The 26,275-nt window shown below is 38.1% G+C and overlaps 1 long non-coding RNA gene across 1 annotated transcript; it reads right to left on the bottom strand.

Annotated features, from left to right (window-relative positions):
• Window positions 1–20,815: 20,815 nt before the first annotated feature.
• On the bottom strand, window positions 20,816–21,875 carry LOC123312869. The gene is made up of 2 exons (XR_006537699.1): window positions 21,599–21,875; window positions 20,816–21,446 (listed from the first exon to the last, which is right to left on the bottom strand). It is a non-coding gene; the product is annotated as an uncharacterized LOC123312869 (long non-coding RNA).
• Window positions 21,876–26,275: the final 4,400 nt, after the last annotated feature.

Below are 26,275 nucleotides of genomic sequence, written 5' to 3'. Positions count from 1 at the left end.
TTCTCGAGATTACCAGCCTATGATCAGTCCAGCACTCCAGATCTGCTCTGGGTTTAGTGACCAACACCTCTTTCAGATCTTTCCTTCTCACGATCACATAGTCGAGGGTATGCCAATGCCCTGAGCGCGGGTGGCGCCAGGTCCCCCTTGAATTGGGTCTCGTAATAAAATAGGTGTTCGTTATACACAGATTGTGTTCTGCACAAAGAGCCAGCAGACGTTCTCCATTCGAATTGATGCTGTCTGTGCCGTGTTTCCCTATTATTCCCGGCCATAGTTCTGAGTCTTGACCTCTGCCCACTCTAGCGTTGAAGTCTCCAAGGAGAATAATTCGTTCCCGTTTTGGGATTTTACTTAATGTAGCAACGAGTGTTTCGTAAAAAGTGTCCTTTAAGTTGTCAGAGGAGTTCAAAGTGGGTGCGTATACTGCAATGATGTTCACAAACGTGTTATTCGCTGCAGGAAAACGTAGGGTCATTAAACGTTCTGAGATACCAACTGGATTTTCGGTAAGTTTGGCGGCCAGGTCGTTTCTAATGGCAAAGCCTACGCCATGTTGTCTGATTTCACCTTCCGGCAAGCCTTTCCAGAAAAAAGTATACGCTTGTTCTACCAAGCTACCTTCGTCCGAAAAGCGTGTTTCGCTTAAAGCAACTATTGCAATGGATGTTCGTTGCAGTTCCTTATCGACTAGGGCAGTACGCCTCTCTGGTCGGTCGGCCTTGGGGTTGTCTAGCAAGGTTCTGACGTTCCATGCTGCAAAAGCTATTGGTGTTTGTTCGATGATTCACTCGCTCAGGCACCCTCCCCCGGAGATCCGAATGGGAGGGTATTTTACCTCCGGATACGAATTTTGTCCTGTTCGACTGATCCATCTTTTTGTAGGAGCTGCGTTAGAAGGTGTTCAAAAGCTGCACTGGTAACGCTGTCAGTGCAACTTTGGTTGCGGCTACGACTAGATTATCTTGTGGCACAGGTATCCTGAGACGACAAGGTCTGAGACGTAACTTGAGCAACGCAGAGAGCCATTTCCTGCTCAAGCCAACTGCTGAATCTGTCAGGTATCTCGGTGTTATAGTTGATAGACACCTCAGATGGGACTTGCACGTGAAAAACCTTAAGGGCAAGTTAAGAGGATTGATTCAGAAGTTTAGATTTCTCAGAGACTTTTTAGATCGTAGACATAGAAATATCCTTTATTATGCATTGGTACAATCGCAGTTAACTTACGGAATTTCAGCTTGGGGTGGTGTGAGTGACTGTTATCTGCGAAGTTTGGAGGTACTACAAAAGTGGATACTAAAAATTATTTATGACAGAGGAATCCGATTCCCAACTGATCGACTGTATACTGAAACGGGGATTTGTGATTTGAGACAGTTGTTTGCTCTAGATCTCTTAATGAACGTAAGTAAAAAAAATTAATATGAAACGCATTCAACATTCACAAGGAACAAGAATGAGAGAAGATGGAGTTATTATCCCTAAGACTTCGAAGACCATTGGGCAGAGGTGTGCGCACTTTATTGCTCCCAGATTGTACAACGTAATTCCAAAAGAATTGAAGGCCTCTATACATAAGTGTAATTTCAAAGGAAAAGTGAAGGAGTGGCTAAGAAGAATCGACAGAAAGATCATACATGACTTGGTTAATAATAGATGATATCCTGAAAATTGGAGAAGATGTATGATGAAAGATGAAATGTTGCGATCCTGATGTGATGTGTTTGTGTGAATTTTTTCGAGTAATTTACCTGGTTACCTGGTTTTTTTGTGTTGCATTTTTATATCTATTTTATTTTTTGAAAGGTTGGAGTGAATATGTAGGTCACATACAAGTAGTTTAACACTGCTTCTGTGACTGCTGTTTTGTTATTATTTATCATTATATCATTATCATATCATTATCAACCTTGAGGACTCAAGGATGACACATCTAGGAAACAGAACACCCACAGCTCCTATGGTGAGAGGGACACCTCTCTGTCGACTTGTGGCATTTTTGTCAGCATGTCACAGAGTGTAAGTCTCTCCAACTACAAGCGGACGAACAATGGGTCACGAGGCCTCAGTTCAGCCCGGTGGGGCACCGCACGTAGAAGAAGAAGAAGAAGAAGAAGAAGAAGAAGAAACATGGACCGAGAGGATCGAATCAGTTCAGGACATTTACAATGTGCCCGACAGATTGATGCACGTAATAACGGCTTGGAAATTGGGAGGTAATGCAAAGAAATGGTATTATTCAAAAGTTGATCACGTTCAGATGGACTGGGAAACACTCAAAGATGAAATGAGAAGATTATTTGTGAGTAGACCAGACAAAGTATTCCTTAGACGAAAATTTGAAAATCGAAGGTGGACAAAGAACGAAAAATTCACGGAATACTTCCACGACAAAGTAATATTAGGAAACAATGTGAACGTTCCAGAGGATGAAATGATCGACTACATTATTGATGGATTCAATGACACCACTATACAGAGCTTGACAAGAATGCAGAATTTCAAATCAATACATGATTTGCTGGCAACGATGAGAAATATAGCTGAGAGATCACTTAGTTCTCACAAGAGTTATCGACAGAACGAACCTACAAGAAATGTAAGCACTTCATCAGCAACCCAGGTAAAAAAGGAATGTTTCAATTGCAATAAAGAAGGGCATATAGCGGAAGAATGCAGACAACCCAGAAGACCGAGGGGAAGCTGTTTCGAATGTGGTTCTTTGGAACACTTGGTGAAGTCCTGCCCTAAGAAGAATGGACAGTCAAGGAAAGCAGTTCCAGATAGTACAACAAGTACCAATTTAGTTAACCTGAAGCAACCTTACATGTGCAACATTGAGTATAAGGTAGAACTGGAAAATTTGGTTCGTGAGTATTCGATTAGTTCTATTGTGGACTCAGGAAGTCCTATAAGCTTAATTAAGGTAGATCACGTTCCCAAAGAATTGTGCCTTCCCTATGAAGACGATATAAATTTTACTGGTATTAGTGGACACTCAATTGACATATTAGGTAGATTTATAACCATGGTTTCAATTTCAGATGTGAATGTAGAGATAAATTTTTATGTTGTTTCAAACTCTTGTATGTCATATCCTAGTTTATTGGGTAGAGATTTCATATTTTCTCCCGAAGTTAATGTATTTATGAGAGATCACTTAATAATTTTGAAAAACAGTTATAGTAAACAAATTCTTTTAAATAACAATTTTGCATCAGAATTATTAAACATAGAAGTCGAAGCGATTGCGAATAATAGTGAACTGAATATTAATCCAGATTTGTCATATGATATCAAGGAAGATTTCATGCAATTGTTTCAGTCAGAATATATTGATGCACCTCTTTCTGATCACAGTGACCATGATTTTAAGATGGAAATAAGACCAACTCGCAACCAATAAGCTTTCGTCCGAGAAGAATATCTTATGCGGATAAAGAAAAACTACAGAATATATTAGACAATCTCCTTAGAGAAGGTATAATAAGAAAAAGTGATTCACCTTATGCCTCCCCAATAGTATTGGTAAGAAAGAAAAATTCAGAAGTTAGGCTTTGTATTGACTATCGCGAATTAAATAAGATTACGGTCAAAGATAATTTTCCTACTCCCTTTATCGAAGACTTAATGGATCAGTTGAAAGATAAAAAGTTTTATTCCTTAATGGATTTGAAAAGTGGCTTCCATCAAGTCAAGATGGACGAAAATTCTAACAAATATACTTCATTTGTAACCCCGTTAGGTCAATTTGAATATGTTAAGATGCCTTTTGGTTTGACCAATGCGCCCAAAGTTTTTCAAAGGTATACTAATTTAATTTTTGGTGATTTGATTCGGAGAAAAAAGATTATTATTTACATAGATGACATTTTGGTTGCTACGGAAACTCTTGAGGAGCATTTTGAGATTTTGTATGAAATTTTTAGAATATAAAGACAGAATCAACTTGAATTACGAATCGATAAATGTTATTTCTTTTTTCGTACAATCACGTATTTGGGATACATCATAAGCGAAAACGGTATCCGCCCTAGTAAAGAAAATATACAAGCGATTGTAGATTATCCAATACCACGAAACTCTAAGGAAGTTCATAGATTTTTGGGCTTAGCCAGTTACTTCCGGAAATTTGTTAAGGATTTCTCTCATATTTCCAAACCATTGTATGATTTAATTCACAAAGGAGTCGAGTTTAAATTTCACGAGGAAGAATTGAATTCTTTTGAACGGTTAAAAGATCTAATGTCAAAAGCTCCAGTATTATCAATTTATTCTCCTAATTCAGAAACTGAGTTGCATTGTGATGCTAGTTCAGTAGGTTTCGGCGCAGTTTTGTTGCAGCGACAGAAGTGTGGCAAGTTTAAACCAATTTTCTACTTTAGTCAACGTACCACACCGGCGGAAACAAAATATCACAGCTTTGAATTAGAAACACTGTTAAAAATTGAGCGAAGCCCCCCTCCGACCTCTCTCTAGTCTACGCTCCTGACCAGCTCCGGTGGCCGCGTATGATACCCCGATTCGGCGGTGCGCTGGTTGAACGACGCAGCGGCCCCACTTTCCGTGTTTTTCAGAAGTGAAAAACCTACACATTTACATATTTTTCTGAAGATTCTCTTTGTTAGCTCCGTTGACTTAACTTCGCGCCGCTATCAATGTGATTTTGGAACTCCTCATTTTAAGTTCACCTCTTTTAGTTGTTCTCAATTTTTAAGTCTTCTCGCACAATCCTGGTGCTCAATTGTTCATCTCATAAGGACTGCTCAAAATTATAAATTACACCATTTTCATGACCATTTCATTCTGAAGAAATTAAGTCCACGTGCAAGAGATTCGGAATCTAGAAATAGATTCCGAATCCTTGCGAGCACTGCTCAATTGAAATGTCTACTCAAGTCAAATCGAACTATTGTCTTCTCAGAACTATATATTTTATTATATTTCATAATTTATATAGATTTTCAGACTTCTCTAGATCTTCTCACATGAAAATGGGTATGTAGCACCAGGATTGAAACTTCTCAAGTTCATCTCCATAAAATTGATATCTGATTCATTGTCTTCTCTTAATTATTAGAATCAGTTTAATCATTTTTATAACAACTCTTATGATCACCTCGTTATACATAGGACTAATTCATTGTGTTGAGTTTCAGATGAATGAATCCTCATATTCTCCAGGGTGGACCCTGGATGTAGCTGTTTTTCTCAGAACAGGATATGAACACCTCAAGTTTCCTTAAGCGATCAGTGATAATGCTCGATACACCTCGACCTAGGCTCCACCCTGGAAAGTCTGCTCGAACACTCATGTCTACTCACTTGGTATGGTCTACTCTTTATAATATGTACTCTCATTGTTTCTCTTCTATATTCATTCATCGGACTCAACATGCATGTTAGTTTTCTCAGCCTTCAGCACATCTCAAAATCTACGATTAGAGATTTATTCAACTCAGTACTCTCATGACTTCTCTTAATTTATCAATTGTTTCTTCTATTTTTCTGATGAACGTTCTAATCGTGCTTACTTGTAAGCAGTTCGTCTCTGTAAATGCTGAATTCATTGATAGATTTTTGCTCTCTTCAAGATCATCTCAATGTATATGAATTATACTATGTTCTTCTCAGATTAATTATGATTGTCCTTTTTCATTTAATTAATTATTATTGAACTTCTCATTTAATTAGAATGTATTGCCCTTTTCATATTAGTTTTAATATTCTAGTGCTTCTCAAATTCATTAATTCTGTGCTTCTCATTTAACTTGTGCTACTCTTGTTCTACTCATACTTACATTAACATTATTGATCAACTCAAATTTAATGTACCGATCTCTCGTTGATGATCAGACTTAGACATTGCAGTTTCACCTCGGGCCTATTTCTTTGTACTCTCGCGTCTTCTCTTTAAAATTCAGTATTCTAACCTTCGCGTTTTCTGATAGAAAAAGGAGGCTCTCGCAATCAATTTTCAATTGATTGCCCTATCACTGTGTAACCGTTGTGTTGATATTGAATTTATTGAACTCCTCAACGTCTAAGTCTGACATCAAGTGACTTCTCATTTGAACTGCTCTGGACCATCTCTTGTTTTTAATTGGATATTGTCTCTCTGAGTTTATAGATGTGGTTAATATTAGTTGGTTTTACTGTATTAGCTTCATGCAGGTGACATATTCATTTTATGATTGTGAACGATACTCAATAAATGTTTTTATACCATCTCCAACTCAATTATCTTTTCATACAGTCCACTACTCTTTAATTAAAAAATCATAACACCCTCGATTTTTTAACATTTGGTCCTTCGAGCCGGATAATTGAGTTGGAATTTTATCATCGTTCACTAATCATAGTTCTCCTCTCTGCCCTCTCATGGAATTGTGCACCTCGACCACTAATACTTTGAGTAATAAGCCTGCTCATGCTTTCATCTCCTCAAGCTTTCGTCATCTCAAGGAGTCTCTCGAGCCACCTCAAACGCCATCTCAACCGGTTGCTTCGTCCTCGTCTGCTAAGACATCTCAATACCAGTCTTCTCTGGCGACTATTCAAGTAATTCAACTCCTCAATTTCTAATGCTGAAAGCCTCCATTACCTCAAATCTTCTCTTCAGTCGACTCCTCTGAAGTAGATCTGTCGCTTGGCTCTCACTGGCACACCTCACTTCCCATAGCTTGGGGAAGTCTCATTTCTCAATACGAGGACAAACATCTCCTCTTGGCTGCTCTTTGCTATAAGATCTTCTCGACCCCTCAATGTTCGTTTCAAACAAGTCCTCGTTTCTATTATGAGACCCAGCTCTAGACCGAAATCTTCGTACTCGCACGCTGCCGTCTCTACTGTCACCTCATCAAAAGTCTGCTCAAAGCCCGTCTCAGGTGTTGTGCCTCCTCGTGTTGTGGCGAAAAGCGCCGCTAAGTCTCCTCAGCGACCAGTTCGCTCCAATGGCTTGCCTTCCTATAATTGTGACGACTGCGGTGATGAACACTTCATTGCCACATGTCCTCGCTACCACAGCCGTCACCCATCGGAAAGAAACGAAGTGGTTCATCGAAGACAGTTGTGCTACAATTGTCTAGGCCGTCACAATGTCCGCTCATGTAGGTCTCATCAAACATGCCGGTTATGCTCGGACCGACATCACTCCTCACTCCATGACCACATTTCCATGGTCTCCTCCGCCAGAACGCCTCAAGCCTCCTCAGCCAGAACGCCTCAAGCCTCCTCATCTAGGTCTACTTCTAAGCCCAGTGAAAAGGGCCTGAAAAGTTCGGGCAGTCGTCAAAACTCCTCCCAGACAAACAACAAAGCAAATTTTCAATTAGTTTTGTTTCCGAATTATTCGTTTTCATATTTCCGTAACGTGAATTGATTAAGTCGACCGGTTTCAGGCCGCGCGGACCCATGTGTTCCCGGATCGCGATGTCTTCAACGTGAGGTCAAGGGGGGATATCGTATGCCGAATTTGTTTAATTGCGCATTTGACAATTGTATAAAAAAGGGCCGTGCCGGGTATAAATTCGAGCGATTTCGTAAATTCAGTCAATGAAGCCAGAGTGTTCCATCAACCGTCCGAGAAGTATACCAGATAGTAAGTACATTCAAGGGTTACACATGGGCAAGGTCTCAGGTATGATTATTTTAATTACTCTTTTGGTTAATTTGCCGGTTTATTTATTTTCCCACATACCCTTCTTTCCGCCGTGGAGTTGTGTAGTAGCTTCAAATGGCCTACACTACCCCATGGACTTTCCCAGTATGCGTAGGTGTGTACGCTAGCTTCAAATGGCGCGTACATGCTTCCGTGTCATCCTTCCACCGTACCGCCCGGGTCCTGGAGGCCATGCATTAGCTTGAAACGGCCTGCATGTCTCCTGGTATCCTAAAAGTACAGGGGTGTACGATGTTAGCTTCAAACGGCCCATCCTACACTCTTGTCAGGTACGTTCCGCCGTCTCTAACTCAGCCCACCCTCACCGTACCGCCTGAGTTCCTAGAGGTGATGCATTAGCTTCAAACGGCCTGCATCTCTCTTGGGATTCCGAGTGTGCGGGAGTGTACGATGTTAGCTTCAAACGGCCCATCCTACACACCTGCCAGGTATGTTCCTTTGTTACCCTTTTTTACCCCGCCTTTCCCTAACCGTACCGCCCGAGTTCTTGGAGATTATGCATTAGCTTCAAACGGCCTGCATCGCTCCTGGAATTCCGAGTGTACAGAGGTGTACGATGTTAGCTTCAAACGGCCCATCCTACACAACTGTCCGGTATGATCCCCTTCGAACTAGGCCACCCACCGGGGTTACGGGGGTGGGTACAGCCCCCGTGATTTCGGAACACCTTGGATTCCGAGGACACCCTTGCGGGTGTGTTCGTCGTCCTTGTTCCGTGGTTTAGTTTTTCCCTCGGTTCACCAAAGTATACCGGCAAACCGCCGTCCGTCTTAACACCAGTCTCGCTTATAATAACCGACTTAGCCCATGTTACTACCCGCCGCTTGTACGCAACGTAGAGTTAACTTGCACTGTTTTCACTTACGCTCTTGCTTCATTCTAACTCCGACCGCTTCATCCCGCATTCTTACTTTGCTCACTCATCATGTTTCGACATTAAAAGCACGTTACATCCCGCTTCTGCTTCTGCACCGCTTATTCACCCTATACCCTGTACGACATCATTATGTATATAGAAGATATTGAATAGAAGTTTCATGGTTATTGTGTGTTTTATTTTTCTCCCGAATAAAGTTTTTAAGATATTTCAGAGATAGGGGACTGTCCGAACTTCATGAACATCTGACCCCTGGACATAACTTTCTCTGACTGTAGCTCCTGGTCACCTGTGGGATACCGCCTACAGGTTCCGAGTGTCCTCAACACTTTAAACTAGAGGTGGCGCCCGAGGTTTCTATCTTCGGAGAAGAAGACGGCAACAGATGGAGACAGGAGGTCGTCACAAACTCACCTTTCTCTCGACTGCTCTAGCTCACGTTCTCACCCCAGTCACCTCGCACCAAGCAAGACTTCTCATCGACTCAGGATCGGAACTCTCGTTCATCTCTGAAGACTTCTCAAGACACCTCAGCCTTCCTCGAAGCCAATCCAAAGTCACCATCGTTGGAATTGGTGGAGCCGCCTCAAGATTAAGAGGATCAGTATTGATCACACTGAAATCTCTTCACAATCACAAATCCGTGCATATAAATGCTCATATCTTGTCATCTCCATTTACTAATCTACCATCTTTCAATTGTTGCACACGACCACGTTAGCCTCACCTCGACAATTTGAAGCTTGCCGATCCAGAGTTCTACACCTCAAGGCCAATCGACATCATATTGGGTGCTGATGTCTATGGTTCCATCATTCTTCCTCAACTCCGACAAGGGCCAGATGGGTCAACTCCAACAGCTCAGCTCTCGATCTTTGGATGGTTGGTCCTAGGTCCAATATGCCCTCATCAAGAAGTCTGCTCAAGTGTGTCTCCTCAATACCATGCCACTCAACAATCTGACCTTCAAAGCCTTCTCGAAAAGTTCTGGGAACAAGAAGAAGTCAAGTCCACCTCCGTAAGTCACCTCACTGCTGACGAGCAGGAATGTGAAGACCACTTCAAGACCACTCACTCTCGACTTCCTTCTGGACGATACATGGTAAGACTCCCATTAAAATCATCATCTAATCTTTTGGGATCTTCCAGACAACGTGCCTTCCGATGCCTCCAAGGACAATTTCGCAAGTTCGAGGGAAACCAAGAATATTGCCAGCTCTACACGGACTTCCTCACTGAATACGAACAACTCAAGCACATGAAGAAAGCTCCCTCAGACATCTCGCATCCCAGATACTATTTGCCGCATCATGGAATTCTCAAACCAGACAGCTCCTCCACCAAATTGCGAGTAGTGTTCAATGGTTCCAGTCCCACCTCAACAGGCCTCTCACTGAACGACATCATGCACACAGGAGCGAAACTTCAGTTAGATGTTATTGATGTATTGTTCTGGGTACGTCGTTTTAAATTTGTGTTTTCCACAGATATCACGAAGATGTATAGACAGATCATGGTGCATCCATACGATTGGGATCTCCAATGCATTCTCTGGCGAAACTCAGAAGATGAAATAGCGACGTACCACCTCACCACCGTCACCTACGGAACCAAGGCTGCTCCATTTTTGGCCATTCGAGTCCTACTCCAGCTCATCAAAGATGAAGGTCACAAGTATCCACTCGCCATTCCACCACTCACCAAAGGTCGCTATGTTGATGATATCTATGGTGATGCAGACACGAAGGAAGAACTCTCAGAAATCGCTCTCGACTTGAAAAATCTCTGCATGGCGGGCGGCCTCCCCTTAGCAAAGTGGCAATCGAACTCTCCTAGTACGCTCAAGATGGTAACCGAGGAAGAAATGATACCATCGCCGATCTCATTTGACGACTGTCCTACCTTAACGAAACTTCTAGGCCTACTCTGGTATCCTCAAGAGGATTACTTTTCATTCAAGATCAACTCAAGCTCATCTGGGTCTGTGGTAACTAAACGTACTATGTTATCTCATATCGCTCAACTCTTTGATCCACTTGGTTTAGTATGCCCTGTCACGATCAGGGCCAAAATGTTGTTGCAGGAACTTTGGCTACAGAAACTGTCATGGGACAAACCACTGTCACCTCAACTCACAGAAAGATGGTGTAACATCAGAGAAGATCTCAAATCATTGATCAATGTACGAACACCTCGCTGGGTAGGCACCCAAGAAAATGCTACCATAGAACTTCACGGCTTCTCTGATGCTTCTCAACTTGCCATGGCAGCAGTCCTCTATCTCGTAGTCCGCTCACCGTCCACAGGATCCAAAGTCACATTGCTCTGCTCGAAAACAAAAGTAACGCCTTTGAAACGCCTCACAATCCCGCGACTCGAATTCACAGCATCTCTCATCCTGGCCAGGTTAACTAATTATGCTCATCGTGTTTTAGATACACAGATACACTCAACGACTTTGTGGACGGACTCAACAGTCTCCCTCTCGTGGATCACTTCTCACCCAGCACGCTGGAAGGACTTTGTTCGAAACAGGGTAGAGCTCATCCAAGACCTAACTCCAACTGCGCAATGGAGATACGTTTCCGGCAAGGAAAATCCAGCGGACAGTGCTTCTCGTGGCTTCTCGTCATCTCAACTACTGAACAGCACTCTATGGTGGACGGGACCACCATGGATTTCCAAGTCACCAGATTCCTGGCCCAATCGTCAGCCGGCAACGACAATTGACCCCGAATCTGAAGCAAGACCCACCAAGAACCTCCTCACGGCCGTAACTCAAGACTACTCGTGGGATCTTATATACAGGTATTCTTCTCTCAATAAACTGTTAAGAATCACCTCTGTCTGTTTAAGAGTCCTCGCTCGACTCAGACACTCCTCAACTCTGAACTTCTCAACTCCGCTCACCTCAACTGACTTGAAAAAATCAAGGATCTATTGGATCAAGGCTACTCAACAAGTGTATTTCCTCAAGAACTTAAGGCTCTTCAAAATGGTACTGCTCTGTCATCCTCACATGTGTTCAGTAGACTCTCGGCGTTCATCGACCATGAAGGTGTCATTCGTGTAGGCGGACGAATCACCAACGCTCTATTAGACCCAGATAGCAAGCATCCTGCAATAATTCCTCGAGCTTCTCAATTGACTTCTCTGATTATAGATTCTGCTCACAAACGAACACTCCATGGAGGTACACAACTCACACTGTCCACCATCCGACAACAATATTGGATCATTGGAAGAAGAGCCCCAGTGAAATCCCTGAAGTGTGTTACATGTGCAAGGTAACGAGGTATAAGAGCTCAACAACTCATGGGACAATTACCAGAACAACGTGTCAGAACATCTCGTCCCTTTCTCATCAATGACGAGCGATTACCTCCATCTAAGTGGCCATTAGGGCGAGTAATGACCATGCACCCAGGGTCCCCTCAAGACCTCCACGTCCACTCTAACCAGACCAATCTCGAAGAAAGCAATTCTACCAGTCAACTCTTCAGACGAAGCAACCAAGAAGGAATTTCAACCTCTCTAGTCATCTCGATAACTAACGCTGTTAGTTATGGCGGGCGGCATGTTAAAAATTGAGCGAAGCCCCCCTCCGACCTCTCTCTAGTCTACGCTCCTGACCAGCTCCGGTGGCCGCGTATGATACCCCGATTCGGCGGTGCGCTGGTTGAACGACGCAGCGGCCCCACTTTCCGTGTTTTTCAGAAGTGAAAAACCTACACATTTACATATTTTTCTGAAGATTGTCTTTGTTAGCTCCGTTGACTTAACTTCGCGCCGCTATCAATGTGATTTTGGAACTCCTCATTTTAAGTTCACCTCTTTTAGTTGTTCTCAATTTTTAAGTCTTCTCGCACAATCCTGGTGCTCAATTGTTCATCTCATAAGGTAAAGTACTCTCAGACTGCTCAAAATTATAAATTACACCATTTTCATGACCATTTCATTCTGAAGAAATTAAGTCCACGTGCAAGAGATTCGGAATCTAGAAATAGATTCCGAATCCTTGCGAGCACTGCTCAATTGAAATGTTTACTCAAGTCAAATCGAACTATTGTCTTCTCAGAACTATATATTTTATTATATTTCATAATTTATATAGATTTTCAGACTTCTCTAGATCTTCTCACATGAAAATGGGTATGTAGCACCAGGATTGAAACTTCTCAAGTTCATCTCCATAAAATTGATATCTGATTCATTGTCTTCTCTTAATTATTAGAATCAGTTTAATCATTTTTATAACAACTCTTATGATCACCTCGTTATACATAGGACTAATTCATGGTGTTGAGTTTCAGATGAATGAATCCTCATATTCTCCAGGGTGGACCCTGGATGTAGCTGTTTTTCTCAGAACAGGATATGAACATGATTCGTTAAGCGATCAGTGATAATGCTCGATACACCTCGACCTAGGCTCCACCCTGGAAAGTCTGCTCGAACACTCATGTCTACTCACTTGGTATGGTCTACTCTTTATAATATGTACTCTCATTGTTTCTCTTCTATATTCATTCATCGGACTCAACATGCATGTTAGTTTTCTCAGCCTTCAGCACATCTCAAAATCTACGATTAGAGATTTATTCAACTCAGTACTCTCATGACTTCTCTTAATTTATCAATTGTTTCTTCTATTTTTCTGATGAACGTTCTAATCGTGCTTACTTGTAAGCAGTTCGTCTCTGTAAATGCTGAATTCATTGATAGATTTTTGCTATCTTCAAGATCATCTCAATGTATATGAATTATACTATGTTCTTCTCAGATTAATTATGATTGTCTTTTTTCATTTAATCAATTATTATTGAACTTCTCATTTAATTAGAATGTATTGCCCTTTTCATATTAGTTTTAATATTCTAGTGCTTCTCAAATTCATTAATTCTGTGCTTCTCATTTAACTTGTGCTACTCTTGTTCTACTCATACTTACATTAACATTATTGATCAACTCAAATTTAATGTACCGATTTCTCGTTGATGATCAGACTTAGACATTGCAGTTTCACCTCGGGCCTATTTCTCTGTACTCTCGCGTCTTCTCTTTAAAATTCAGTATTCTAACCTTCGCGTTTTCTGATAGAAAAAGGAGGCTCTCGCAATCCATTTTCAATTGATTGCCCTATCACTGTGTAACCGTTGTGTTGATATTGAATTTATTGAACTCCTCAACGTCTAAGGCCCGTATTAATAGTCAGATCTCAAGTATTGAGAATGTCTTAAGTAGCGTCTTGAGACATCAGTCTGATTAATAAATTTGACTTGAGACTCTGTCAAGATGACGTCTCAATCGGCGATCTCACTTGAGTAGGCGCTTATTAATAAATGTGACTCAAGTACTCGAATGATCTCAAGATAGGTTTTGGGAACGTCAAATTTTGAGTATGGTCGAACCCTGATTCAAGATGATCTCGAAATGAAAGTTGGGTTAGTTTGCTTTGTGAACTGACAGTAATTTAATTGTCTTCTGTGCTTTCAAAAATCGGAATTATTAAAGTCAATATGGAATCCATGGAAGATGTGGTCAACTACTACGACGAAATCGATTTCATGAAGTTTATCGCAACAGAAAATCAGACTTTTCAATTAATGTCCAAGCCATTGTTGGGCCTAATACAGAATTTTTGGGTATTGTAACAAGATGGGCAGGAAGCATGCACGATTCCAGGATCTTTCAAATGTCCAGAGGAGTTCACATGAGGTACACACAACGTGTACTGGATGGGCGATCGAAAATCCTGCTTCGTCACATTTTATTATGAGTCACAGTATTGAAAAATATCAAGCAAAAATAAAAATACTAATTTCTCTTTTCGTTTTGTAGTCTCAAGTATATCTCAAGACCATTACTCAAGAAATTCATAAGTTGAGTTTCAAGTCTCGTTTCTTGAGATAGTATCAAACTGACAATGACTTGATATGCGTTTATCAATAAGCCGTCATCTTGAGATGCTGTCACTATCTTGAGAAAGTATCAACTGAGATAGGTCTTGAGACCCGTTTTGAGAACTGACTATTAATACGGGCCTAAGTCTGACATCAAGTGACTTCTCATTTGAACTGCTCTGGACCATCTCTTGTTTTTAATTGGATATTGTCTCTCTGAGTTTATAGATGTGGTTAATATTAGTTGCTTTTACTGTATAAGCTTCATGCAGGTGACATATTCATTTTATGATTGTGAACGATACTCAATAAATGTTTTTATACCATCTCCAACTCAATTATCTTTTCATACAGTCCACTACTCTTTAATTAAAAAATCATAACACCCTCGATTTTTTAACAGACACTGTGTGTAATTTATGCAATAAAACGTCTACATGTATACTTAGCAGGGATTAAATTTAAAATCGTGACTGATTGTGATAGCTTCAGACTAACGCTCAGTAAGCAACAGATTAATCCAAGAATCGCAAGATGGGCATTGTTCTTACAGAATTATGACTATACCGTTGAACATAGGGCTGGTAAACGCATGGCTCATGTTGATGCCTTAAGTAGAGCCACCGGGATTTTAATAATTGAAGAGAACACTTTAGAAGATAACCTCTCTATTGCGCAAGGTCGAGATCCGATTATTGCCGAGATAAAAAGTAGACTTCTAACAAGCGAAGACAAACATTTTGAGTTACATAATGGTTTAGTTTATAAGAAGGTTCAAAATCGTGACAAGACGTTGTTCTATTTTCCAGCGAGAATGGAAAACAAATTGCTTTTCAGTTGTCATGATCAATTAGGTCACATAGGAATAGATAAGACTTGTGAATATTTAGAAAGAATGTATTGGTTTCCGAAGTATAGAGATAAAGTTAAAGAATATATACAAAATTGTTTGAAATGTGTTACATATTCTACTGTGTCAGGCAAGACCCAAGGGGAATTGCATAATATCCCAAAAGGAAAAGTTCCGTTTGAGAGGTTACATATCGATCATTATGGTCCACTGGAGAAAACTCCTTCAGGAAAACGTTATATTTTCGAAGTTATCGATGCCTTTACGAAGTTTGTTACGAAGTTATCCATAAGCTAGAGGTTTATTTCAATAATTATAGTCGACCCGTTAGAATTATTTCGGATCGTGGTTCAGCATTCATTTCACGAGAATTTGATGAATTTATGAAGAGTAATAATATCATTCATGTCAAAGTAGCTACACATACGCCCAAGGCAAACGGTCAAATAGAAAGAATTAACAGAGATTTAACGCCAATGCTTTCCAAATTATGTGTCGTGAAGAATAAATGGGATAGGTATTTGAATCAAGTAGAGTTTGCTATCAATAATTCATATTGTAGGTCAATTGATACTTCTCCTTCAAAACTCTTATTTGGAGTCCATCAAAGAGATCCTTACGACCATTTGAGAGGAATTCTTGAGGATCATGATACGGATAATAGGGACTTAGAAGCGTTGAGAAATCAAGCGAGTAAACAGAATACTAAAGTTCAAAGCTATAACAAAAAGTATTTTGACAGTAAGCACCATAAACCCAAGAAATATGATGTCGGCGATTATGTAATGATAAGGAACGTAGATGTTACCCCAAATGTGAATAAGAAACTCTTGCCTAAATATCGCGGACCTTACGGAGGTGAAAAAGGTGTTAGATAACGATAGATACATTATTACTGATGTTGAGAATTTTCAAATTACGCAGCGATCTTTAGAGGGCGTTTGTAGCCCCGAGAATATGAAGCCTTGGCTTCAACACTGTTGATATTAATGTCCCAGTATATTCTGACATTTATGTTTCATTTTTTTTAGTTCTTAAGTTTGTTATCTACTTGGATATTATGTTTTATGTGTTATGAGAAATTATGTATCTGTATTATGAGAAATTATGTATCTGTATTATGCAAAATTATGTACCTGTTTATGTAAAATTATGTAAGATATTTATGCTCAATCGGGTCGATTGAGAGATCAGGATGGCCGAACTGTAATATTTGTATTAAGAATAAGAGAAACTCTATGATCCTAACCACTCCCCGTTTTATGCGGGAAGAGAGAGAAGTGAGGTTAGACTAAGATGTCTAAAACTCTGGTGTATTCACTGATTCGATTTTGTTTCTAATTTCGTGGGGATATGGGATCAGTTTAGTTTTTCCCACTGTAGGTAGCACTGTTTAGAATTTGACAGAGCATTGTCATTTGATATTTGAAAATAATTTGAATACTTTCCTACGACGTACGAATATGTTGTATTTATAAGCGATTATTGGTGTGTGAAAATGTATTAGTTTCGAGAAAGGGGTGTAGAACATTAATTTATTCAACATGTCGTTCAGTAAGTTCAGTTTTCTGTATGGACAATCAAGAGCTACACCTGAGAATTCGGTGTTGTTGGAATTTGAAGCAGAACCAAATCAGATGAACGAACATTCGGGACCGATATACCTAAGTTTCATGGATACTTCAGCAATATTTCAAAGAAACTGTATTGGAAATACGTAATGTGGATTGTGATCATGTATTGAGAATCAGAAATACATAAATCTATTCGTGTCTGTTACTTCAAATATTCTTCCTGAGTAGATATAGTGAAAATTCCCTTTCCGTCAACTGAATATATTGGACATTTGACCAATCAACTGTGTTTTATTAAAATCATATTGAATTACCCCCTCGCGAATTCAAGTTGTCAAACGGAAAGCATCTTGAAGAAGAACAGTAAATCCTCCTTCGAACCCTTATTCGATAGTGTTGAAATATTGACAGATTCGTTTTTACACCGAAAATTGAACTGTAAAGCATAAATATTCCTTAACAGCTGACGAAATGGACCAGTTCATATTTTGAACTCGTTGATCGACATTCGATATCAACGCAAAACCGGCAAAACAAAATAAAACGAGAGAGTATCATTGGACTTCCTTTGGTAGAACAAAGATAGAAGGAAGCAAATGACATGGTGGCGCCGCCACGAAACTGATCCCATATCCCCGATTTTCTGAAATGTTGATGCTTGCCAAAAGTGACAAGTGCACACACCAGTGTTTTAGACATCTTAGGTTAGACTTATGAGTCGAAGCGTTACTTGACTAGAGAGAACGCCGCCCTTATGTTATGTACGTTATGTGTTATGTTCCTTGTGTTATGAAATATAAATTACAAAGCGACGTTTATTTTCAATAAGAACACCGATCGACAACCTGCAAATTTACTACAATAATAACTAAAAGCAGAGTCTCTCTGTTAAAAGTGAAATAATATTCAAATTATGTGTTATGTTTACATACTTAAGGAGCGACTAGAAACAGCATTGAAATCCAACGTTGCCACATTCTGCACAATTTTTGATTGACACATTTTTCAGTTCAATGGATTGACATTGACAGCACAGAGAGCTTGATAGACGTCATAGTCTATGATAGACGCATTGAACTCTATGGGAACTGGAATGGCATCGCGATACAGGCAAAATGAGGAAGAGTGAAAGGGAAGATGTAGAGCAACCTTTCTCTCTCGCACGCCGTTGCTATTAGCAACGTAAACATTTCAATGTGCGGGAATGAAAGAATGAATTATTCGAACTGAAAATATTTGAAGGTTTGATACTGATTGGAAAAATTCACTTCTTTCTCTATTCCCAAATTGTTCAAATCTTTCAACGAGTCGGTTCGTACTAAAAATAATTAATCATTAGTTTGTCATTCTAATCAAAATTTCTAAAAATTTTGCACTTTTTCTGGTGATTTATAATGTTAATCATAATTTCCTGAATTTCGGGAACGAAATTTTTAATAATCAACCTTGCAGCCTTGATGAATTAATAAAATAGAAGCTTTAGAGTAATTTGAATATAAATATTAATTATAATCTTGAGGCAAGAATATAGGAAATGATCTTCTGAAAAGCCTCGGATAAAGCTTTGGAATCATATGAAAAGCAGTGTCAGCAAAGACAGAGTTGTCTCTGGAGCAGAGACAGTCGTCTCTGGTGTCAGTGCGAGAGATTTTAAATATTCCAAATACAGTACAATCGCGTTAATATGAACACAAAAAATTCCGGCTTGTTCATATTACAGGAACTGTTCATATTTCCGAAGGTCAAGAAAAATAATTTTTTACAGGTTCTCTAGGTTTTTTTCTTACTGAGTACAAAAATATCGATGATAATTATACATAAAAAGTCTACTGAAAAAGAAAAACCATCAGATATTCAAAAAATGATAAATTAAAGTTGATTATAATGACTTATCTTTTGTGGAGAAAAACGATGTTATTTTAGACTGAGTCTTCTTTGCGAAAAAATTCGATAAAACCGCTTTTTCATGTATGTTTTTCAGGGTAGGTAAGTATCTCAATCAAACTAACGATAAATCGTGAAAACAAATTCATTCCTTGGAATAAAATAGTCAAGTTACAACAAGTTCATACTAGTGAGATTCTACTTTGTTCATATTACAGAGTAGTCCATACAAAAAATTTTGTGTTCATATTACGGAGTGGTTCATATGATCGCGTGTTCATATCAACGCGATTGTACTGTAGTTCAATATATAAAAGGAATCATATCAAAAAGTAAAGAACAAAATTGCTGAAATATTTTTATTTAACATAATTGGGACAAAAATGTTACATTTGCTTAACAATTATTAAATAAAATTAATTTAGTCATTTTCTGACGAATAGTAGAGGATCCCCATGAAGTTCATCATTCATTAATTTTGATTGATGGAACATTCTACACTAGCCCTAGTGCACTCTTCATGGTCAAAATAAATCCTAAAGCGAATGTCTTTTGACAGTGAAGAAGAATGTTGGTATCATCAATTTCCAATGATTCTAAATATTCTATAGTTTCACTGAAAATTTCCTCAACATACCTCAGGGAAAAAGATCTAAATGGAGCTTTAAACCCTCTCCGGAACAGATTTCTAGAATTAAGAATGTCAAACACTCTATCAATTTTTCTAATGAATTCAACGGTAGCGGCACTATCTTCGAATTGTAAGTTCTTACATTTGTTATCAAGAAATTCCATAGCATCTGCTACCCCATTACTCATTGTTTGAGTAGCTAATCTGACATTCATAATTCTATTTTTATAATTGATAATGATATGCTGAGATGAGAGGGAATTAGCCAACCTTAGACCTTCCTCCATTTGAACTTTTTCTAATTCCTTGACAAACTGCCAAGTAATGTTTCCTGTGGGGAACTGCAAATTTTTTTCTGCAAATGTATTTCTACGGATACCAATTTTTCCTTCCTGTAGCTTTGGTCCAAAGTTGTAAAGTAAAAGGTTTTCGGAGAGGGAACCTAAAAAAATGAAAAACATAAGGCTAACTTGACTTGATATATAGACATTTTTCGAGTTTCTTAGGAATGTAAATCGGAAGTATATGGCTTCTAAACAATTTTTCACCATGATTTTTACTAAAATACTGACTAAAAGGCATTAAACAATGTGATTTAAAATTTATCTACGAAAATGACATTTAAATTTAGGTTATAATAGTGTAAACAAAAACACGCTAGAGAGAGAAAGGTTGCTCTACTTCTTCCCTCTCTCTCGGTCACAATTTTCGACGAATTTTGCTACCTACGAAGCCATTCCAGTTCCCATAGAGTTCAATGGATAGACGTCAAACTATGTAAACATAACACATAATTTTGAATATTTTTTTACTTTTATTTATTATATAAGTACATTGCAATAGCGTTATTTCTGTTTTAAAGTTAGTGGTGTTATTCCTAGTGATTCTTTCGCTAACAGTGTTAGATTTACGTTGCTAATCGTAATGAAAGTATTCAGTAACTTGGGCAAGTCGCAGTAGTCGCACTATATTTTAGCAGGAAGTGCCATTCTCTTGTTATGTTGTTGGATGTGGAGGCCGAAGAAACAGAGACAGTGTTAGTTTTTTCGTATTCCTGAAGGAATTTCTCTATTTCAGCACCAGGAGCTTCACATAAATGACTTAGGATACGACAAAAATGCTTGGACGTTATTATTAATTAAGAGCTGACATGTACTTGAAATATTTTTAAATTCATGCTGTTTATTTTCTCACTAGTTATATTTTGATACTATTAATATCTTTATACAGTTCCCATTTATATGTATAGTGAATACACCTTTTCAATAAAACACTGCACCTTTTTGAGAAAATTTATTACAACTGAATTACATGAACATTATAATATATACAACTTGTCCCAAAATTCAACGATAAGCCAGCGCCGTACGGTGGACATGGTCACAACTACTCCAGGAAAAATAAGAAAAAAATCCAGCTCAATTTTTCATTTCATTACAAAATAACTTATGAAATTCTTCGAAAATGAACACCCTCCATAATATTTTAAGTTACAACAGCCACAATTTTTCAAATATTTTTGTTATTTTTTTGTATCTGCAACTTAAGTAGTACTGCTGCCCAGCATATTCCCTAAAACTAGAATACTCATAGTTTTTACAAAAAAAATTATCAAAATATGTTTTTCCCATAAAATTTTGAAATATTTTTACTTTCAGCCTTCTTTTCCTAATTTTTTCCAGAACTATTCAACATCAGTGAATAAAAGAATCTTGATAGACTTAATATCCATCTTAAAATAGAAATAAACAAACAGCATAGAGAAAACTAAATTTAACTTCAGAATCAGTTAAATTGCAAGGGCACAATAATTTGCCTCCTTTGTTTTGTAGTAAATACAACCTCGTACAGTACAGGAGCAGTGCTGAAATATGTTTGCACATTCCAGACAAACCTGCTTTGTATGTCTATTTGATCTTTCCAATCTTCCCATCATCAACTATAGATAACGTTCCCTCAATTTGATGGGGTTGTCCTTGCAGAGCCGATGTTTGTTGATAGAGTCCCGCAATGTTTATTGTATCCTTTGTAACTGCTTTCTTTCTACATAAAATCAGATGGTTGGCATATAACACTTGCTCACCCTATAGAATACATCTACTATCGGGTGTTGCATGTGAATATTTGAAAATTTCTGACAATTTGAAGAACATTTTGCCAGATGATCTGAAAAATTTTTAAAAACAGTTACTAACCTTAATCTTTTACTCCTCAAAATAATTAATACTACTTAAAACACAGCCAAGAATTCACGAAAGAGCTTTCAGTTGATGAATTGGTTTTATTTTGATAAACAAAAACCACTAATCTTTTGTTTGGGAAACAGCTGATTATGGCGAATGCAGCGCCAATATCTTTTGACATATGTCATTCGTGAATTTACATTTTGCACGGCATGGCAACGTTAGATTTCAATGCTCTTTCTAGTCGCTCCTCCCAAGGAGAAAGGAAAGGAGGCGCAAGTGGAGATCGGAACTACTCGGCTGCGTCCAATGACGTCACACTAGCGCGCATTGGCGTAGAGAGTATCCATATATCTAAGATGTCTAAAACTCTGGTGTATTCACTGATTCGATTTTGTTTTTAATTTCGTGGGGATATGGGATCAATTTCGTTTTTCCCACTGTAGGTAGCGCTGTTTAGAATTTGACAGAGCATTGTCAATTGATATTTGAAAATAATTTGAATACTTTCCTACGACGTGTACGAATATGTTGTATTTATAAGCGATTATTGGTGTGTGAAAATATATTAGTTTCGAGAAAGGGTTGTAGAACATTCATTTATTCAACATGTCGTTCAGTAAGTTCAGTTTTCTGTATGGACAATGAAGAACTACAGCTGAGAATTCGGTGTTGTTGAAATTTGAAGCAGAACCAAATCAGATGAACGAACATGCGGGCCGATATAGCTAAGTTTTATGGAAACTTCAGGAATATTTCAAAAAACTGTATTGGAAATACGTAATGTGAATTGTGAGCATGTATTGAGAATCAGAAATACATAAATCTATTCGAGTCTGTTACTTCGAATATTTTTCCTGAGTATAGTGAATATTCCCTTTCCGTCAACTGAATATATTGGATATTTGACCGATCAACTATATTTTATTGAAATCATATTGAATCACCCCCCTCACGAATTCAAGTTATCAAGCGGAAATTATCTTGAAGAAGAACAGTAAATCCTCCTTCGAACCCTTATTCCATATTGTTGAAATATTGACAGATTTGTTTTTAAAACGAAAATTGAACTGTAAAGCACAAATATTCCTTAACAGCTGACAAAATGCAAAATGTGCCAGTTCATATTTTGAACTCGTTGATCGACATACGCAAAACAAAATAAAACGAGAGTGTATCATTCGACTTCCTTAGGTAGAACAAGGATAGAACGAAGCGAATGACATGGTGGCGCCGCCACGAAACTGATCCCATATCCCCGATTTTCTGAAATTTTTATGCTTGCAAAAAGTGACAAGTGCACACACCAGTGTTTTAGACATCTTACATATATCTATTTATATAATATATATATGCTCATATCAGAGAGATATTAGCTTTGCTATTAGTGTTCTGCAGAGACAACCTCTCTCTTGTCTCTGGTGTTCTGTGTCAGAGACTCTGATGTATGTATATATACCCTCCATACTCTGATGATATGGAAGAAGCGTATTCACGAATCCGTTGAGGGCGCTGCGAAATGAAAACAAACTTTGACGTTTATCAGTACAAAAAGATCAACATTTTTTTGAAATATTTCATTTGAAAAGGATGAAATGGGGAATAAAATCGAGCGATGATATTGGTGATCCACTGTACCTAGACACAAAATCCTATATTTCACAGATTCTTTCTTGAATCAAAACTAGCTAATAATGTTGAGGCAGCATATACTGATGAGTTTGTGAAGTTTCTATTTAAAGTATTTCAATTCCATGTTATGATATAGGTATTCCTCATAATGAAATCTGAAGAGACATAAATATAATTCAGTTCATGGAACAAGTTCTACAGATGATAAAAAGCATTTATTTGGAAGTATGAAAATTATGAAATTGTATTTCTAAATCGTCAATTGAATTCAGCAGAAAACTCTCGCAAAGAAAAATCGTTTAACCTAACTCCTGCATGTTGAAAGCACTGGTATAAATACCTTTTCCAATATTTTTTCGGAATCAATATTTCTATTCAGAAACCCAGACAATAATCTCAATATAACTTCTCCCACTAATAATTATAATACTTTGTTGGACAACGTGAGATAAGAAAAAACATAAGGAACTAAACTTGTTTTGACTTTGCCGTACTGACAAAGTAGTTTCGTAATTCAGTCAGCAGAGGGCGTCTAGATTTTTGGATTCGCCGACGTACGCTAATAACGTTATGCGCAAAGATTATAGAGAGTTGAAGTGCAGCCATGAACGTAAACGTTAACGTTATAATTGACATCAACGCATGCTCATTCGTCCGTTTTTAACGTTAACGTTAGCGTCAGCTTTACGGCCTACGTAAACTAGCGGTCTCCCACGTATACCTTAAACATCAACGTACGTTAACCGAACGTTAAACGAGTAGCACCGATGTCTTGCGAATGGCCGAATTTTGATTGGCGAATCCAAAAATCTAAACGCCGCCTAGCGGCCAAATCACTAACCTAGAAAGTGAGTAATAACTTGAGTTTAACTTCTTTGGCTTAGATATTTTCATTACATATTCGGTTACCAGTGAACTATATTCACAAAAATTTTTGGATGTCTGACTAGAAAAATAGGTATTAAAATAATTTAGTGAGTATTTATATCAGTGTCATTCAGTTGAGAAACTATTTACCAATTTTCACTATAATTTTAGGTTAGGAGATATCTTTGTTCTAGATGAATTTTCTAGTGTTGGACGATTAAGAAAGGCAATGCGAATTTTCATTTCCATGATTTGAATAGTGCCGAGAAACATGAGCAGAAGAAAGTATATGAGATTAAATTTCTGACATAACTGAAGTTGTACATGCATTACTGGACTTGCAATCTTCAAGAGATGATATGTTGGGAACATTTCAAATGAAAAGTAGTGATTTGACTTGGAATTTTGCAAGCAGTTGAAAGTGATCAATAATTAAACCGTTCGACAAGAATTTCAAATTTCGTTAATGAAATTACAACTGTAGAATTAATTTTCAGGCAGTCTTGTTGAGTTGGTTGTAATTGCTGGAAAATAATTTCTGTGTTGGCATTTTGAACTGCATAATATGTTTTCATCCAAATAAATTATCTCAAATATTTACATTAATTTATTTCCACAAATTACATAATTCATGTGAGTGTGATGATAGAATGAAATCTTCTGGTTATAAGTTCTTGTAAAATCTTCATCAAACGAAACCAACATGTTCAGGAAAGTTCTGGAGGAACCCGAGCACAATCAATAATCCCATAATTATTCACTACCTTCACAAATATCTCTATAATCGAATAAAATCTACGATAACATTGCTTTCACAATAGAGTTTTCACGATGATTACTCATTTTCCGCCATGTTTGTTGACAAGTCGCAGCGCCCTCATCGGTAGTTGGATTCGCCTATACCATAGACATATTAAACACATGGACACGGAGTAGAGAGAGAGGGGGTGCGGCCGAAATAAGAAAGAGCTAGTATGGGCAAAACATTCGTTTGAACTTTGTATTTATCGAAATTTTCAGAATTTTCTCATCAATTTTAGATCAACTTTGAATGTCGTATCCTTTTTCTATTATGAAAGTAATAATGGTGTCCTCGTAGAGTGCAATTAATAGTACGAAATGAGTTGAAAAGACAGATAAAGTGAAATTTCACAGGTATAGTAACTTCGAATGTATTAATCGATTTATTGTATCATAGATGAATTATTCATTTCAAATCAATAAATGTATGTCAATTCTTTTCTCATCTAGCTAAAATAATACTCTAGAAGCACTTGAGATTAGAAGAGAAAATTAGTATGCTGATTATAATGTCTATTTTTCAATTTTTTGATCAATATTGATCAATGAAATATTTTTTCAGATATTGAACCAACAAGAAATCAGAATATTGTGTTGGCTAAAAATGTGCTCAATTGTTTTTATTCAAATCAATTTATTTACAAACTTTTCATGAATTTATCTGTTGTATTTTCCAAGGAATAGTTGCCGAAAGCAAAAATTGTGCTCTTTAGTTCAAATTGGATCATTAAACGCAATCTATGTGATACTTATATTCGTTCAATTTTTTATATTCGATTATAGGTTCTTGTTTTTATCTCTAACGGGCGCCAATATACAAATATAGCACGGAAATTAATACCATCTTGCCCATACTAGCTCCATCTCATGTTGGCCGCACTCGTGGCTATTGAAACTCACTGAAAGGGCGCGTCCATGTGTTTTATAGGTCTATGGCCTATACCTTAAGCGGCCCACAGACGAGCAACTTAGTTGACAACTATGGGCGCGTTCCACTAGGCGCTCACAACGCTCACGACGACCTAAGGCCGTTCCACTAGAAGATCACGATCGCCCGCTTCGAATCGATGGCGTCATCGTTTTCGATCATGACGACCCATCTCTGCCCGTTGGTCGAAGTGGTCGTTTGTGAACGCGTGGCGCTAAATTTAAAATGGATGAATTATCGTCGATTTCATTTGATCTTTGTACGAAGATTCCTTGAAATAAAGTTATTATTTATTTATTTTATTTATTTTATCATCAAATTCCGCTACAACTTGTAAATTTTGTAAAATATCGGAGTCCATCTTCAACACCACAGAACACTAATATACACAACACTATCAAAGATCTTCGAACACTATTGCTTTCCAGAGATATATCTCTGTTGCTTTCTCACGAACAAGA

The sequence above is a fragment of the Coccinella septempunctata genome, chromosome 5, assembly GCF_907165205.1.
Source record: "Coccinella septempunctata chromosome 5, icCocSept1.1, whole genome shotgun sequence".
NCBI lineage: Eukaryota > Metazoa > Arthropoda > Insecta > Coleoptera > Coccinellidae > Coccinella > Coccinella septempunctata.
Note: the sequence above shows the minus strand (reverse complement) of the source record. Positions and strands in the feature narration are given on the sequence as shown.